Source organism: Macrotis lagotis, chromosome 1, assembly GCF_037893015.1.
Source record: "Macrotis lagotis isolate mMagLag1 chromosome 1, bilby.v1.9.chrom.fasta, whole genome shotgun sequence".
NCBI classification, from domain to species: Eukaryota; Metazoa; Chordata; class Mammalia; order Peramelemorphia; family Peramelidae; genus Macrotis; species Macrotis lagotis.
The window spans coordinates 443,545,122-443,563,403 of NC_133658.1; the positions used below are offsets into that span (position 1 = coordinate 443,545,122).

General features: G+C 37.9%; 1 long non-coding RNA gene across 2 annotated transcripts in view; it reads right to left on the reverse strand.

Moving 5' to 3' along the window:
• Positions 1–1,533: 1,533 nt before the first annotated feature.
• LOC141519035 (uncharacterized) overlaps positions 1,534–18,282 on the reverse strand; it is a 41,470-nt gene continuing 24,721 nt past the window's right edge. Inside the window, exons 2-3 of one of the 2 annotated variants that reach the window (XR_012477341.1) lie at positions 12,269–12,403; positions 1,534–2,346 (exon numbers count right to left, since the gene is read on the reverse strand). This is a non-coding gene — a long non-coding RNA (uncharacterized LOC141519035). Of the gene's footprint in view, positions 2,347–2,468; positions 4,615–12,268; positions 12,404–18,282 lie in introns of those variants that run through there. The other variant, XR_012477343.1, reaches the window with a different exon arrangement.

Sequence of the window (18,282 nt, forward strand, 5' to 3'; positions counted from 1 at the left end):
TTATTACAGATAGGAGATATGAAATACACACCTCATTATAAGTTGGACTTTTTTCCCCTCCATGTTGTCATCCAGTTAAGTTCACCTGGATCTGGTGAACTGGTGAATATTTAGAAATATTCAAACTAACTGGTTCTCTTATTTGTTCTATGGCACTCAAAGTATACAGTAGGAATAAATAAAATAAATCCATAATGAATTTCAGAAAGATATAGTCATATGCATACCATTTTTCCTGTGACTTTGAGGTTATTCACATGTTTTCCCTTTAGGCAAGGAAAAAATTCTGAAAATTAACTCAATTCTAGGAATTTTAGTTTCAGAGAGATAAGTATCCCTGCTTCCTACCTTTAGAAGGATTAAGACTCTTGAGAACAGAGTATAGATTTTAAGGAATTGTCAATAAGTCATAGTCAGCCAACAACCATATTGTGTTCTCATTTTAAAGGAGCTCTCATTTTAATAATGAGTGATTAAATAACTAGGTACATATAAGATATAGTGAGATAACTAGTAGTTATTTTACATCTAGTAAAACTGGAAGATAATCTCAGAGATGGGGTGGATAGGAAAGGGTGGAAGGAAATTATGTAACTTAAAACTAGGAACATGCATGTGGATAAATGTTGAAAAACTTTAATAACATTATTGGGAAAAATAAAATAAAATATCAATTAAAAAAGAAATTGAATCATTTCCTGGTGGTTTATTTTTGGTATGTATTTTCTGTCACACCATGACTAATACAAAAATAACTTATATCAAATTCCTCACTGTCTTGACAACAGAGAAAGAAAGATAGAGGAAGAGAATTTGGAACTGAAAATTTTAAAAAAATGAATGTTAAAAATTGTTTGGTGGGGCAGCTCGGTGGTGCAGTGGATAAAGCACTGGCCCTGGAGTCAGGAGTATCTGGGTTCCAATCTGGTCTCAGACACTTAATAATTACCTAGCTGTGTGGCCTTGGGCAAGCCACTTAACCCCATTTGCCTTGCAAAAAAAAAAACCTTAAAAAATTGTTTTTTGAGGAGAAACAATTTGCAATTGGCAGAAATGAATTATTATTTTAAAAAAATTTTAAGTACTCTCCTCTTCTATCCTTCTGAAGATGATATCCCTTCCTTCTGTGCTTTGTAGTGGGTTTATTGCTGTTGTTACTTTAAAAACATTTGATACATTTTATTTGGAGGCATCATTTGTCAACAAATAATAGTCCAACCTCTCACCCAGAATTTTAGGGTCCCTATTAGTGAAAGTAATAATAATAATAATAATAATGATAATAATAATAATAATGAAGTTTCTATCAGTGAAAGCCATGAATAATCCAAACCAAGATTAACATGAGTGCCCCCCCCCCCCCACACACACTGACAGAAGCATGACACAGCCTTGCATGTCCAGGACTTCTTCCTAAACAGGTCTAATGTCTGGCACCCAAACACATGACTGAGCAGAGTAAATCCAAAAATATTTTACTTTTTTTAAAATTTAATATTTATTTATTCTCATTTTGTACAAATAATGGTTTTTTATACACTAATAAAATATTCTTGTTTAAGAGTAAACAAAATACCCCCCCCCAAAATATAGACTTGCTTGAGCAATAAAGTAAAGGGGGGATAAAAAAATTAAAATTAAAATTAAAAAAATAATAGTAATAATTGTAGGTATGGCCAGGTGGCTCAGTGGATGGAGCACCAGCCCTGGAGCCAGGAGCACCTGAGCCTATATCTGGCCCCTTACACCCAACAATCACCCAGATGTGTGACATGCAAGCCACCCCAACCCCACTGCCCTGCAAAAACCCCAAAAAGAAAAAAAAAAGACCCAAAATAACATAAAATAGTAGTAATAATAGGGACAGCTCGGTGGCAGACAGAGCACTGGTCCAAATCTGGCCTCAGACACCCAATGATAACCCTGCTAAGCGGCCCCAGGCAGGCCACCCAGACCCATTTGCCCTACAACCCCGCCCCAAATAACAATAATAATAAAAATTTGCTTCAGTCTGTGTTCCAACAGCACCAACTCTGTCGTGGGTGGATCACATTCTTTATCATAAGTCCATCACAAAAGTTACTTCCATATTTTTCCACTGTTGCCATTGCTGATCGCAACTCCTTCCTTTCATATTTCTCCACTGCCATGTACTATATTTTCTCTCTCCTTTCACTCTGACTCTGCTGTAGGATATCTGAGTGGCACAGCAGACAGATCCCTGGCCCTGTGGTCAAGAGGCCCTGAGCCCCCATACTACCACTTAGGCTCAGCATCCACCTGGCCGTTTTAGGTTCAGCATCCACCTGGCCGTTTGGTCCCAGACAGGTCATCCAATCCCAGCCCCTTGCAAGAAGTAAAAAAGAAAATGTGTTATATCTGACCACTCTCCCCCCCATGGTCCATCCTCTCCTCCTTCATTCACATCCCCCTCCTTCCCCCTGTTCCCCACCTCCTTCTTACTCCAGATGTCTATACCGCATTGAGTATATATGCTGTTTCCTCTCCTAGCCTCCTCTGATGAGAGCAAAGGTTCCCTCATTCCCCCTTGCCTTTCCCCCTTCCATATCATTGCAATAGCTCATTGTAATAAAGAAAAATCTTGTCATATAAAATATCTTGGTCTATTCCCCCTCTCCTTTTTCTTTCTCCCATTACATTTCCCTTTTTTCTATTGACTCCATTTTTACACTATATTTTATCTTCAAATTCAGCTTTCTCCTGTGCTTCATCTATAAAAGCTCCTTCTACCTGCTCTGTTAATTGAGAAGGTTCATATGAGTATTATCAGTGCCATTTTTCTATACAGAAATACATGCAGTTCATCATCATTAAGTCCCTCATATTTTCCCCTTCTCCTCAACTCTCTATGCTTCACCTGAGTCCTGTATCTGAAGATCAAACCTTCTGTTCTGCTCTGGCCATTCCAACAGGAACATTTGAAATTCCCCTGGTTCATTGAAAGTCCATCTTTTTCCCTGAAAGAGGACATTCAGCCTTGCTGGGTAGTTGATTCTTGGCTGTACTCTAAGCTCTTTTGCCTTCTGGTATATTTCAAGTCCTATGAGCTTTTAACGTATTTGCTGCTAGGTCCTGTGAGATCCTGACTACAGCTCTATAGTATTTGAATTGTGTCCTTCTGGCTGCTTGTAATATTTTCTCTTTGACTTGGGAGTTCTGGAACTTGGCTATAATATTCCTGGGGGTTCTTTTTTTGGGATCTCTTTCTTGGGGGGATCGGTAGATTCTCTCCATTTCTATTTTGCCCTCTGCTTCTAGGATATCAGGGCAATTTTCCTGTAGTAATTCTTTGAAAATGATGTCAAGGCTCTTTTCCTGATCATGACTTTCAGGTATTTCAATAATTTTAAAATTATCTTTCCTAAGTCTGTTTTCCATATCAGTTATTTTTTCAATGAGATGTTTTACATTTTCTTCTAATTTTTCATTCTTTTGGTTTTGAAGTATTGAGTCCTGATTTCTTGTAAATTCATCAATCTCCCTGAGTTCTATTCTTTGTCTGAAGGATTTATTTTCCTCAGAGAGTTTTCTTATTTCTTTTTCCATCTGGCCAATTCTGCTTTTTAAAGCATTCTTCTCCTCAGTAACTTTTTGAACTGTTTTATCCATTTGACCTAATCTGTTTTTTAGCATGCTATTTTCTTCAGCATTTTTTTGGATTTCCTTGACTATGCTGCTGACTTCATTTTCATGTTGTTCCTGAATCTCTCTCATTTCTTTTCCTAATTTTTCCTCTAATTCCCTCATTTGATTTTCAAAGTCTTTTTTGGGCTCTGACATAGCCTGAGCCTAATTTCTGTTTTTCTTGGAGTCTTTAGATGCAGGAGGAGCTTGTGCTTCCTCATCTTCAGACTGAGTGTTTTCATCCTTCTTGGGCTCACAGGCAAAATATTTCTCAATGGTGTTCCTCTTTTTTCCCTCTGCTTGCTCATTTTTTCCCAGCCTGAGCCTCTTTTGGGGGTGCTTCCTGAGCTTTTGGGACACCCCCACAAGGATCTCAATGTGCGAGGTTCTGTCCTCCCTCCTGGTCTGTGAATGACCACAAGGGCCCCCCTCTGCCATGGGGCTGAGGTGGAGGGGGCCCCTGCTGTTCTATGGGGGGGCCTAGACTGTGATCAGGATCTAAATGGGGTCAGAATCCTGAGTCCTGTTCCAGAGGCAGAGGATAGAGCTCTGCAGTCTCTCTTCACTCCCCTCCCTAGGTTCAATGGGCTCATGCCCTGGGGGCTCCTGTTTACTGGAGCTGCCTGCTTCTGTTTCCTGGATCTGTACTGCCTTGGCCATGCTGCTGGCTGTGTGCCCTGAGGGCTGGGCTTCAGGTACTTGCTCTGGCAGGAGTTCCCCTGCCCCTGCTATTCCCCCAATCTGTGCCCAGTGCTCCCGGGTCGTAGTTCAGGAAACTCCCCTGCTGCCGTGAGCTGTGGCTCCCAGCGCCCTGGGGCTGCCTCCCGGAGGCTGAAGTTCTTTCACTCTGGTGCGCCACCCCTCTGGCGGGCCGCCCCGCCAACCCCAGAGAGCAGAGCCTTTCTGTTCTTTTCCAGGTTACCTTGAGTAGGAGAACTGCCTCACTGGGTCCCTCTGTGGGTTCTGTCACTGGAAAATTTAGTTAGAGTCCTTAGTTTATAAGTTTTATGAGAGAGCACTTCTAAATCCAAAAATATCAATCAAACTGTACAAACTTACTCTATAATCCCTTTGTCTTTTGTTTTTTGGAGGGGGGATGGTCTTTGCAGGGATCTAAATATATCATCTGGCAGCCACTCCAATTTGCCTTGATGTGTGTATCCCACTTTGATTATTCAATTACTCATCAATCTGGAGCTACCCAGCCTCTTTTTTTGGAATCATTTTGGACTCTTTGTTTGGGGGGGGGGGGAGTACCCTGAATATCTCACTGCAGGGGATTTTCAGGCAAAACAAAAGGCATAGGTGGTAGGATATGAAAGAAATGATAAGAGGAGATGAGACAAGACAGGGGGAAATACGGGATGGTCTAGGACTTCTATGTGGAGTAGGGTGGCCCATGTGTTGGATGCATGTGGCTTACCATGTGAATATGGGGATGCTCCCCAAAATACCTATAGACCCTCTTTACAGAGATATTTGCTCCATTAGTTTGGGTAAGGAAGGAAGGCAGATGGTAGCAGATGTTGGAGGTGACTGCCCCTCCTAGTGTTGCTGAGGAAAGTGAACATGAAAGGGAAGGTTATTAGAAGGTTATTAGAAGCAGATAATTAAGAGGAAGAAATAAATAAAAATACTGGTTTCCCAGTTAACCCAGCTGAAGGTAGCTAATTAAGCATAAAAACTGAAAAGAATATGGAGACATATGTATATGAATTGGAAATATAAAATTAAGACTATTTCTGTTGCTGTTATTTTATATCAGAGTATATTCCCCATGAGTACTAATGTGTTCACAGATGGCTCTGTTTCCCATAAGGGGACTACTGCAAACCAAATTTTATAGGTATCTGGCCCTAAAATTTACAGGTATTCATATGATTGGTGAGATATAAAGTCTAGGTTAAACAAGTAATTTTCAGTGCTGCCAAATTGTTGATCTGCCTGTGTTTTTGTAAAGGAAAGTTCTTTTATGAACTAGGACACAATCAAAAGGTAATTTGATACTTAAGAGTTCATTTAAATTAAAATCAATATAAATGTAACTTTTTGAATTGGGATGTGTACTATGAAACTGGTAATCTTGCAATAAATTATGAGTCTCCTATTCTGTATTTGAATCTTCAGAAATTTGATTCTACAAAAATCGTTCTCCTTACCATACAAGATGAGCTTGCTTACAAAAAGTATTTGAAAATGTTTTGTTGCTACTTTTGCAAATACTTTTGCAAAATACTTTTGCAAATACTTTTGCAAAAACTTTACTATAACTTGAATAGACCAAGTTTTATAAGCTGTTAAAGATTTGTGTAAGGGCTAAGAGCATCTTTAAAGGATTTTTGGTGTCTCCAACATTTAAGGAATTCTTGAAATTTAACAAATCATGGAAAGAAGGAATTATGGTGTGATAAGTAAATTTGTAATTAAGAATAAATGGAGGGGGTTACTTGAATTTAATTATACAACTGGGAAACTGGCTTTAATAAATCATTGGGTTTGTTTAACAACAATATATACTAAAATATATGCTAAAATTATGAAGGAAAAATCAATGGAATAAATACAGTCTGAAATATGATTGAACAAGACAAGAAAAGTTGTGTTGTCTGAGTAGTTGGTTTGGAGGATTTGAAAGGAAAACTAATAAAGGCTTGAGTGAAAAATGAAAGGTATAAGGAGGTTCAGATTTTTGACCTATATAAGACAGGTATATAAAAATGAAAGATAGGTTAAGTATGTTGAAAGATTGAATTTGTTTAAGATAAATCACAATATATTATACTATTTGGCATTAAGACTAACTGGGAGGGTGGGTAGGGGAGGCTAGGTGGCGCAGTGGATAGAGCACCAGATCTGGAGTCAGGAGTACCTGAGTTCAAATCCAGCCTCAGACACTTAATAATTACCTAGCTGTTTGGCATTGGGCAAGCCACTTAACCCCATTTGCCTTGCCCAAAAAAAGACTCATTGGGAAAATGCATGGATCTGAAACTTGTTAACTGGTTGATTTTTTTTTTTTTAGGTTTTTGCAAGGCAAATGGGGTTAAGTGGCTTGCCCAAGGTTACACAGCTAGGTAATTATTAAGTGTCTGAGACCAGATTTGAAACCAGGTACTCCTGACTCCAAGTCCGGTGCTCTACCCACTATGCCACCTAGCCGCCCCAACTGGTTGATTTTAAGCTAGTTTCTTTACCTTTATTTGTCTCAGTTTACTTCACCATGTCTGGCATGGTGCAAACACTAAATATTAACTGTATTGGTTCCTTAATTAGAAGTAATTTCTTCATAGGTAATAATTTTATATGGGGGTTTTTAAATGTGAACAGTTTACAGTGCCAATGGTGATGAGACACTTGCTTTTCTGCGTAAGGTATTTTGTAAATGCATACAACTGGATTAGAGTCACCTTATCAGTAATGGAATTGTTTTAAGTTTCAAACACATCATAATTTTTTTTTTTATATTCTGCAAATTGGTCAATTTTTGTATCAGTTAAATTGAGCAACTTTTTACAACATGGATATTAAATACATATGTATCTATTACATATGAGCTGAAAGAAATTAAAAGATTGTGGAAAATTATTTTAAACTTGTTATGCTGGTTTAAATATCAACTCTGCTAACCCCAGTTTTAAAGTATTTTGTAACTATCATTTAAGGGTACTGAATATTTCCACCTTTGCCTGAAATTAAAAGGAAGCTACATCTACAATTACTTGATTATCACTTATGAAAGTGTAAGTTATTTAAAGTTATTGTCATAATGCTGAAACTTAAATTTGGTAACTGATTATGTGCATGAAAAAGGAATGGGAGTCTCAAAAAGCACAGCTCATAGCAGGATAGATGGGGTGGGCAGATAAGGCCAACAGACTCAGTCTTTTCCATGGGGTCCCCATCCTGTCCCATTATTTTGTAAATGTATCAGGTTCCTGGAAACTTTGTGTATGGTCAAGGTGATCAGCCTTGGAAAATAAGCTAGGGTTATGGAATTCCTAAACAATGAACTTGGCTTGCTGAGGATTTACAAGCTTATGTATAATATGGAAATGATTTCTGCTAATCTTTATATCTACTAAGCCTTTATATCAGGACAAATTTAAACATGAGAAAAGAAGTAAAATTGAAGAATGTTGAATGAAATCATATATATATATATATATATACATATACATATACACATACGCAATAATATACATGTATACAGGTATATATACAAACATGTATATACACATGCATACTACATAGATAAAGATTTGAGTCCTGGTAAACTTTTATTGCTCATTGCAATTCTATGAGAAGAAAATTAACTATCTAGATTTAAACTGCAATTGGTAAAATTTGCCAAATGAAGTTAAAGTTCTTAGAACTGGAACTGATTTTGCTTTGAGGTTTGAATTCAGTTATAAATGTCTGATGGATCATTCAATTAGTAACCCATCATTTGAGAGAAATGTCTTAAACTGTTATAGGTGATGGTCTGCATCTGAGAAAAAGCTGAGAGGATGACCCTGACCTAGCCTATGGCAAAATCCTTCTGGCTCTATTTTTCCCATTATGTTCCTTTTGAACAGGAGTGTTTCCCACTTGGCTATTCCTGTGCTAACTATGAAGCAGAATTGTTCCTGCATGTTTGGTTGACAACTGTGACTCTTACCTGATATTTTAAAGTAGGATATTTTATCCTCCTTTATATGTTGTTTTTGGTTGGTTAGTAGGTTCTTAGTACTTCATTATCAAAGAACAACAAAATGATATTGCTATGTTTAGACAAATTACAGTGTGCCTGACTCTGGCTGATCAGATCAATTTGACCTCAGAATGCTCTAATACAAATTGGGCACAAATAGTATATGTGAACACCTGGGATGTTTAAACTTATATATGTCACATTACATTTGAGCTGTTTCAATTACTCATTTAGTGAATGAAGTTTGAGAAAGGACCTCAGCATCTGGTGTCTCCTCCTACCAGGTAGTCAGAATTTTCCTAGGACAATTTAAATGGAAACAATTCAGTTTCCAGTCATGGTGCTGGTAGACTGTCCAGGTTTCACAGACATATCTCAATGAGGTTAGCACAGCGACTCTGTAGATCTTCAGTTTGGTAGTCAGTCTAATACCTCTTCTCTACCACACTTTCTTTTGGAGCTTTCCAAAAACTAACTAGCTCTGGCAAGTGTCAATCTCATTATCAATGTATACCTCCTTGGAAAGGACGTTGCCAAGGTAAGTACACTTGTCCACAGTACTTCTTCATTTGCTTAATTGATGGTTCCACATGAGTCTGGTGTGGTGCTGGCTGATGGAGTACCTGTGTTTTCTTGGTGTTAATTGTTTGGGCAAAATTAGCACAAGCAGCAGAAAATCAATCCATACTTTGTTGCATCTCAGTTTCAGAATTTGCATTGAGTGCAAACAGAAGATCATGCACTAATACCCCCCCTTCACTTTGGTCTTGGCTTGTACAGTCTTTTCAGGTTGAAGAATTTACTGGTAGTGTGGTAGATGACCTTGAGGCCATATTCATCCTCAGTGAAGACATTTGATAACATGGCTGAAAACCTTAAGATAAAAACATGGGAGCAAGGACACATCCTTGTTTTTCTCTATTGGTGCCCAGGAAATCATGAAAGCATCGTCTGCTATCTAGCATCTGAGCATGCATGCCATCATGGAACTGACATACAATACTAATGAACTTCTCCAGGCAACCAAATTTTGACAAATTTCCATGAACCCTCACGCTAACAGTATCTTAGGGCTTGGCCAGATCTACAAATGATGCATACAGGCTATTCTGCTCCTGGCATTTTTCCTGAAGTCATTGGACAGTAAACACAATATTGACTGTTCTTCAACCCTTTCTGAAGTCACTCTGGCTCTCAGGTAGGTGAACATCTTCCAGATGAAGGACTCAGGCAAGAATCATACCAGTGATGACTAAAAGAGAAACACCCTTATGATTGTCACAAGACAATCTATTTCCTTTACCTTTATAGAGATGGAAAATAAAACAACCTTGAATTCTTGGGGGACAACTTCTTCATGTCATATAAGCTGGAAAATTTCAGTCAGTTTTGGATGAGCAATTGACCCCCACACCTTGTATATCTCAGCTGGAATAGAATCAGTATCAGGTGCTTTGCCACCTGATTGACCACAACTTGAAGCAAAAAGTCATTGCCTTCTGCATTGCATTAACACCATGGAAATGTTCAATCCATCTCTCTAGGATCATGTCTCAATCTTTAAACAATACGGTTCTATCAGCACTGAGTAGTTGAGATGCACCAAAGATCTTTGGCCCATAAATAGCCTTCAGGGCATCATAAAAGCACTTTGGATTATTACTGTCTGCATAAAACTGAATTTCATCTGCTTTCTTATTGAGCCAAGAGTCCTTCATCTCTTTAAACTTCATTTTTACTTTACTTTGGATGAACTAACCTGCTGGTAAATCCTGTGGAGTTCTCACTTTTCATTTAGCAGCTTCTGTATTTCCCCATCATTTTCATCAGAGCAGTCTTGATGTTTGTGAGTGTTCTGACCTAGATGAGCAAATGCAATGCCATACACCAAATCTCTGAAAGCTGCACACTCTTTTTCTGCTCCACTGTTGCCAACTGTGTATTGGCTCAGCAACAAACTGTTCCCACTCAAAGAGACAATCTCTTGACTTTAATTCTCCTGGAAGCCACCACTATGACTGAATGTGAATATTTAGCTTGGAAAGGATTAGTCTGTGATCAGTCCATCACTCTGCACCACACATTGCCTTTGTGACTCTCACATCTTGTCTGTCTCCTCTCCTTACAATTACTTCAGTGTCCCAGTATTTTCTCTTTATGGCAAATTTCTACAATCTGAGCAAGTAGTTAGTAGAAGACAGAGGTGCATTCACAATATGCCCTACTATCACTCAATGTTTCCCTGTGTATTGAAAAGAACAATACTCCTTGGGGAACTGCAATAATATATATGCCAGATACACTGATCCAATCACCAATTGATTCAAATCTTTACCAAGATTCTGGAGCACTATTTTATTATTTATCCACCTCTGTCTTGCTCTTTATCTAGATACAGATGACACTCTCCTTTGCAGACAGCCCAAAATTGTTCCCAATTGCTGCACTGATGGAATGAGCAAGTCCTTCAAGGTTGAACATCAGCCCCATGTTCTTGTTAAGGTATACAGTGTGTTTCTGGTTCTGCTCATCTCACTCAGCATCAGTTCACACAAATCCCCCCAGACTTCCCTGAAAACCCATCCTTCCTGGTTTCTAATAGAGCAATAGTATTCCATGATGTACATATACCACAGTTTGATAAGCCATTCCCCAATTGAAGGACATTTACTTGATTTCCAATTCTTTGCCACCACAAACAGGGCTGCTATGAATATTTTTGTACAAGTGATGTTTTTACCCTTTTTCATCATCTCTTCAGGGTATAGACCCAGTAGTGGTATTGCTAGGTCAAAAGGTATGCTCATTTTTGTTGCCCTTTGGGTGTAGTTCCAAATTTCTCTCCAGAAAGTTTGGATGAGTTCACAGCTCCACCAGCAGTGTAATAGTGTCCCAGATTTCCCACAACCCTTCCAACAATGATCATTATCCTTTGTGGTCATATTGGCCAGTCTGAGAGGTGTGAGGTGGTACCTCAGAGAAGCTTTAATTTGCATTTCTCTAATAATTAATGATTTAGAGCAATTTTTCATATGACTATGGATTGCTTTGATTGCCTCATCTATAAATTGCCTTTGCATATCCTTTGACCATTTGTCAATTGGGGAATGGATTTTTGTTTTTAAAATATGACTCAGTTCTCTGTATATTTTAGAAATGAGTCCTTTGTCAGAATCATTAGTTGTAAAGATTGTCTCCCAATTTACTACATTTCTTTAGATCTTGGTTACAGTGGTTTTATCTGTGCAAAAGCTTTTTAATTTAATGTAATAGAAAACATCTAGTTTGTTTTTGAAGAAGAGGTTTTGAATGTCATTAAATTCCTTTCACCTGGTGTTAATTCTAGTCTAGCGGAGATTTACAAGGTAGAGAGTCCACTGCTCATATAAAAGTTGACTGAATTTTTCTGGGTTATCCCCCCAGGAATTCAAGAATGACAGTCAGTGTGGCTTCAGAAAGGACCAAGGAACAGTCGATAAAGAGTGTGCTGCTCAGCAATTCCAACTGAAAGGCCAGGATCAGAACAAAGATGTATATACAACATCTGACTGTGTCAGTCATCAGGGTTTATGGAAAATTATAGTAAAGTTGACTTTTTGTTCACAGATGACTGTGCACTCAATGCAGTGCTGAATGCAACAAAGTCTGAGATGCAACAAAGTATGGATCAAACAATGCTAGTGCTAATTTTTGCATATCCATTAACAACAAAAAAACAGATTTTCCACCAGCTGGCACCATACCATATGTGGGTGGAACATTGATTACAGCAACTGGAGAAATTCTGAATGCTGTAGATAAGTTTACTTACCTTGGCAGTATACTATCTAGGGATGTTGATGATAAGGTTGATTACATGTATTACCAGAACTAGCTCACTGGGAGGCTCTGAAGGACAGTATGGAAGACAAGTAGAATTAGACTGCTTACCAAATTGAAGGTCTAGAGAGCAGTTGTGCTGACTTCATTGTTGTATGTCTGTGAAACCTGGGTAGTATACCAGCACCATGCCAAGAAACTGAATTGCTTCCATTTGAACTGTCTTAAGAAGATTCTGAAGATCACCTGGCAAGATAAGGTACCAAACACTAAGGTCCTTCCTTGAGCTGAACTGCCAAATATTCAAACTCTATTGCAGATAAGATATGACTCCAAGAAAACATCTTAAAGATAATTGTTAGATTGTTAGAGATATTGCAAATGATGTTGTAGTGACATCAAGAACAGGATTAATTTACTGAACACAAAGCAAAGTGTAGTTGAAAATGGAAAACAACACTAGCAAATATTTCTGTGAAACAGTTTACTTAATTCTTAGAAAACAAACACTTTCAGAAAGTTCTAGAAGTTGGAGGGATTTTTACTGATTTTCCACAGTACAGCATACATTTCTTGAAATTAAAAGAACTACCAAAGGACTAGTTAAAAAAATGTTAACTCTTATGAAGAAAAACACTTGACTGGACTAATTTTCATTTGAGACTTATCAAAATCATTGTGAGTAGTCCAAATGACCCTGGAAATTTGCACATCATCTGACTGTGAAACATTCATTCTAAAAAGTATTGGGAGAATTTTTTTTTACTTCTAATAGGTCAGGCAATTATGGGCATTTTTCCACCACCTCGTACAGAATTAAAGAGTTGGAAGGGACTACACAGGCCAGCTAGTCCAGTACATACATAAGAAGAATTCCCAGGTGGTCATACAGCCTTTGTTTAAAAAATCTCCAGAGAAAAAGAAGCTACAACCCTGTCTAACCCATTTAAGCAACCCATTCTACTTTGAGATAGCTCTAATTACTAAGAATTATCTACTGACATAAAACCCCAATTTATTTGCAACTCTTTGGTCATTGCTCCTAGTTCTTCCTTCTGAAACCAAATAGAACAACTTAAATTCATCTTCTACATAATAGTCATTCAAGTATACAAAAATAAGCTTTTCTGTCTCCCAAGCATTCTCCCCAAGCCAGAACCTTCACTTCTTTCCATAAGTTCTCATATGACATAGACCCTAGGCCAGTCACTCTCCTGGATAAGCTTCTCTATTTTGTGAATAACTATAAAGGAACTTGAAATCATTTTATACACTTCCTAGATCTTAATCAAGATTAAAGTGAATGTAGATTTTTGTTGTTATAATAATAAACAGAAAGATAGTATGGTATAGTACTTGAACTAGGAGTCATGACACAATTTTTTTTTTTTTATGCAAGGGTTAAGTGTCTTGCCCAGGGTCACACCTGGGTAATTGTTAAGCGCATGACACAATTTCTAGTTCCAAATTGTCACTTTGGTGAGAGAAGAAGTTGGTGAGAAGTTTAAAAAAAGATCTCTTCCTTCTCTTCGAGTTTTCAACTTTCAGATAAGGCATGCTATTCCAATCTCTCTTCAAGTCCTTGAAGTCTCAGAAGTGACATGTAAAGACCTGCCAAATCCTATTATAAACTCTCCCCAGCTTGCTATATTGGAAACTTCTGGGAATTTTAACTTGAGTGATATCTGAATTAAGACTTGAATGACAGAGATCAAAAGGGAATCTTGTGCTAATTACTATTTACCCTAGATTAACTATATTTAAGGGAACATATTCTAGCCTTTCTAGCAGAGGTGAGAGCCTCCAGCCCTAGCCTCCTTCTGGTTAGAAAACAAGTTTCCCTTGGAGAAAGGGATGGGAAGGAGACATTAGTGATCTATTCTTGCCTTCCTATGAATCACAGGCACATATGGACATAAATATAAAAAATATAAAACTTAAATAGGCAAAATAAAAACAAAAAATAGTAACCCCCCACCCACATACTCTTTACATTATTCTGCTATATAATTTTCCTTTTTTTTAACATGTAAATTTCAGCAATATTAGTAGTAGTGATGTGACCAGGGGGATAATCCAACTTTAGGATTAATCCTATTGGTTATTGGTTAACATACTGACTTTCAGATAAGAATAATAAGATTGTAGATCTAGCACAAGCAGAAACTTCAGTGCCAAACTCTCATTTTATAGATGATAAAACTGAGGCCCAAGGAGGTTAAGTAACTCCCCTAAAATTACATAGTAGCAGAGTTATTTTAACTCAAGTCTTCTACTATATCCCCTTTATCATACTAACTCAGATTAAATAAAACAGGCATTTTAAATTTTTCCCTCCAATTTACCATCTTTCTATGTCACACCACCTCTAACCCTCCAACAACAGAGAGTTTGATCTCTAATATTTGTTGTGTTAAATCAAATACTAACAAATTCATTTCTCACTGGGACATATTTGTGCCATTGGCTAAAATTTTGTTGCTGACAAAAAAGGCTTTTAGCATGGTCCCAGTGCAAGTGAAAGACTGACAGTGACAATGATAGCTATTTTTATCTTTAGGAGATGGAATGCATCTATTATAAAAACTAGACTGGTCACCAGAAAACATGAAAAAAAATGCAAAGTAATTCTTATTTCTGAGTTGTTCTCCACTATTATCACAACTTTTCCATTTGCTAGACAGTGTCAGAAGAAAAAAAGGAAGAGGATGCTAAATCATAGTTTTATTTATGATATAAGCTTTATAAGAACTCTAAATGGGAGCCTATTGTCTAAAAAACTGATATATATAGCAATGGAGGAAAATAATGATATTTGGAAGAAATAATGACATTGATATCCCTTCACCACAAATGAAACTAAAAGACACTAGTAAGGTAGAATAAATGGAAGAATAGCTCACTGGTTTTCTTTGGAGAAGTAAATTAAATAGGCATGGTTTGGTTTCATCATCCCTCAAAAGTATCAAGAAAGATCATTGCTTGGAAAATTTAGTCATCTCCCCTTTTATTGCTCATGATGAATAAAAGTAAGAAGAGAACTAAGAAGATATTACAATTTATCTTTTGCAGAAAATGAAGTATAGGAGTTCCACGAAGAATTCAACACTGCCATCCCCCCAAAAAAATTTGTTAAGATTCTCCAAGTCAAGTCAACCTGTACACTGACATATTGCAAAACAAAGGGGCAGGAGGAGGAAGACATCAAAAAATATTGGAAAATATTATTCAAGATTAAAAAATGAAAGAGATCAAAGCTTGTTTCAGAAACCTCATGACTAGATATTAAATAAATTTTAAGAGATGCAAAATGAGGGGCAGAGCCAAAATGGTGGCATGAGGGCAACTTATCCCAGGAACTCCGACACCCCAAACCCCCCAAAAACAAAGGATGGCTGTAGCCAAAATTTAGAAGGGCAGAACCTACAGAAAGACTGAGTGATATATTTTCCCAGTCCAAGATAACTTAGAAGTTCCTTGGGAAAGGTGTGTTTCCCCAGGACCAGTTGTTGCAGCACAGCCCAGCCCAGCCCAGCCCAGAGATCACTAGCAACAGGTTGAAGGGGCAGTGAGAGAACTCTGCTCCACCAGAATGAGTGTGGACTGAGGAGCACAGGCTGCAGAATCTGCAGCAAGAATCTGGAGAACGCAGCCTGCACCCCCAGAGACAGTAAGGGAAGCCTGCAGAGATTTCTCTGTTCTCCCTGGGGTAGGACTCCACTGCTAGCCTACACTCAGACTCAGGTTGCAGTTTGGGCTTCCATACTAAATAACCAAGCTGGATATCTCCTTATAGCCCCAGGGCAGAGGGTAGGGCTGTGGTCATCTACATATCAAATGGCTAGAGAGCATAAGAACTTGGAGGAATAAAGGTCCCAGTGGGGTGTCCCCCCCAGAAAAACAACCCCAAATCCTTGGAAGTGCTGTAAATTAGTCTTGGGCTGAGGAAATGAGTAAACAACAGAAAAAGAAGACTCTGACTATAGAGAATTACTTTAGTTCCATGGAAGATCAAAACATATACTCAGATGACGATAAAATTGAAGCCATAAAATTGAAGCTTCCCTATCCAAAACCTCCAAGTGAAGTAGAAAATGGGCTCAGACTATGGATGAGCTCAAAAAAGACTTTGAAAAGCAATTAAAGCAATTTGGATCAATGTATAACATGGAAACAATGTAAAGACTGACAAATTGCCTTCTGTGGGGGTGGGGGGAGGGATGTAAGATTAGGGGAAAAAATGTAAAACTCAAAATAAATAAAATCTTTAATGGAAAAGCAATTAAGGGAGGGGGAGGAAAAATTGGGAGGAGAAATGAGAGCAATGCAGAAAAATCTTGAAAACCAAATCAAAAGCTTGGTGAAAGATATATAAAACAATACTGAAGAAAATGATATGTTTAAAACCAGTTTAGGCCTAACAGAAAAAGCGAAACAAAAGGCAAATGAGGAGAAGAATGTCTTAAAAAGCAGAATTGGCCAGTTGGAAAAGGAGATAAAAAAGCTCTCTGAAGAAAATAACTCCTTCAAATGCAAAATGGAACTAAAGGAAGCTGATGACTTTGCAAGAAAGCAGGAAGAAATAAAACTCTTCCAAAAGAGACAAAAATTAGAAGAAAATGTGAAATATCTCAGTGGAAAAACAACTGACCTCGAAAAAGATCCAGAAGAAACAATTTAAAAACTATTGGGCTATCTGAAAGCCACAACCAGGAGAAGAGCCTAGACTTCATTTTTCAAGAAATAATACAGCAAAATTTCCCTGAGATCCTAGAAGCTGAGGGTAAAATAGAAATTGAGAGAATTCACCAGTCACCTCCTGAAAGAGTTCCCAAAAGAAAAATTTCCATTAATATTATAGCCAAATTCCCAAACTCCCAAATCAAAGAGAAAATTCTAAAAGCTGATCCTAGAAGCTGAGGGTAAAATAGAAATTGAGAGAATTCACCAGTCACCTCCTGAAAGAGTTCCCAAAAGAAAAATTTCCATTAATATTATAGCCAAATTCCCAAACTCCCAAATCAAAGAGAAAATTCTAAAAGCTGCCAGAATCAAACAATTCAACTACCGAGGCTCCATAGTCAAGATTACACAGGATCTGGCAGCATCTACATTAAGGGCTCATAGGGATTGGAATATGATATTCAGGAAGGCCAAAGATCTTGGTTTACAACCAAGAATCAACTACCCAGCAAAAGTGAACATCCTCTTTCAGGGGAAAAGATGGACTTTCAATGAAACAGGGGACTTTCAAACTTTCCTATTGAAACAACCAGAGCTGAACAGAAAGTTTGTTCTCCAAGTACAGGAATCTGGTGAACCATAGAGGGAGTGTAAGAGAGGGAGGAACTTGATGATGTTGAACTGTCTGTATTTCTGCATGAGAAGAAGATATTGATAACTCATATGAACTTTCTCATTTATAAGAGCTGTTAGAAGGAATATAATGGTATGATATGGTAAAGGGATGGAGTCAATAGGTGATGGGAGAAAGTACTGGGGGGAAGGAAAGGGAGATGAAGAAGAAACTGAGAGATTTCACATAAGAGTCAAGAAAAAGCTTTTTCAATGGAGTGGAGGGGCAGAAGGGAAGGGGGAATAAGTGAAGCTTCATTCTCATTGGAAATGACATACACATTTAATAGGGTGAGGAAATCTATCTTGCCCTGGAGAAGGATGAGAGGACAGGGATGAGATGAGGGGGAATGGGGGGAGGAAAGGGGGAATAGGTGATAGAAAAGAGGGAAGATCAAGGGAGAGGGTACTCAGATTCAACACACTTTTGGATAGAGCCAGGACAAAAGGAGAGAAAGAATAGAATAAATGAGAGTGGGGAGAAATAGAGTGGAGATACATCTAATAACAGCAATTGTGGGGACAATATTGAAGCAACTTCTCTGGTAGACTTATGATAAAGAAAGCAACTCACCCCAGAGACAGAGGCATTGAAATCTGAACACACACACTGAAGATCAATTTCTCTCTCTCTCTCCTTGAGGTTTCTCATCTTCTTGGGGGGGAGGGTTTTTTGGTTTATTCTTATGTTTACTCTTATAACATTCAATTTACATCAATGTATGGCATGGAAACAATGTAGAGACTGTCAGTCTTCTGTTGGGGGCGAA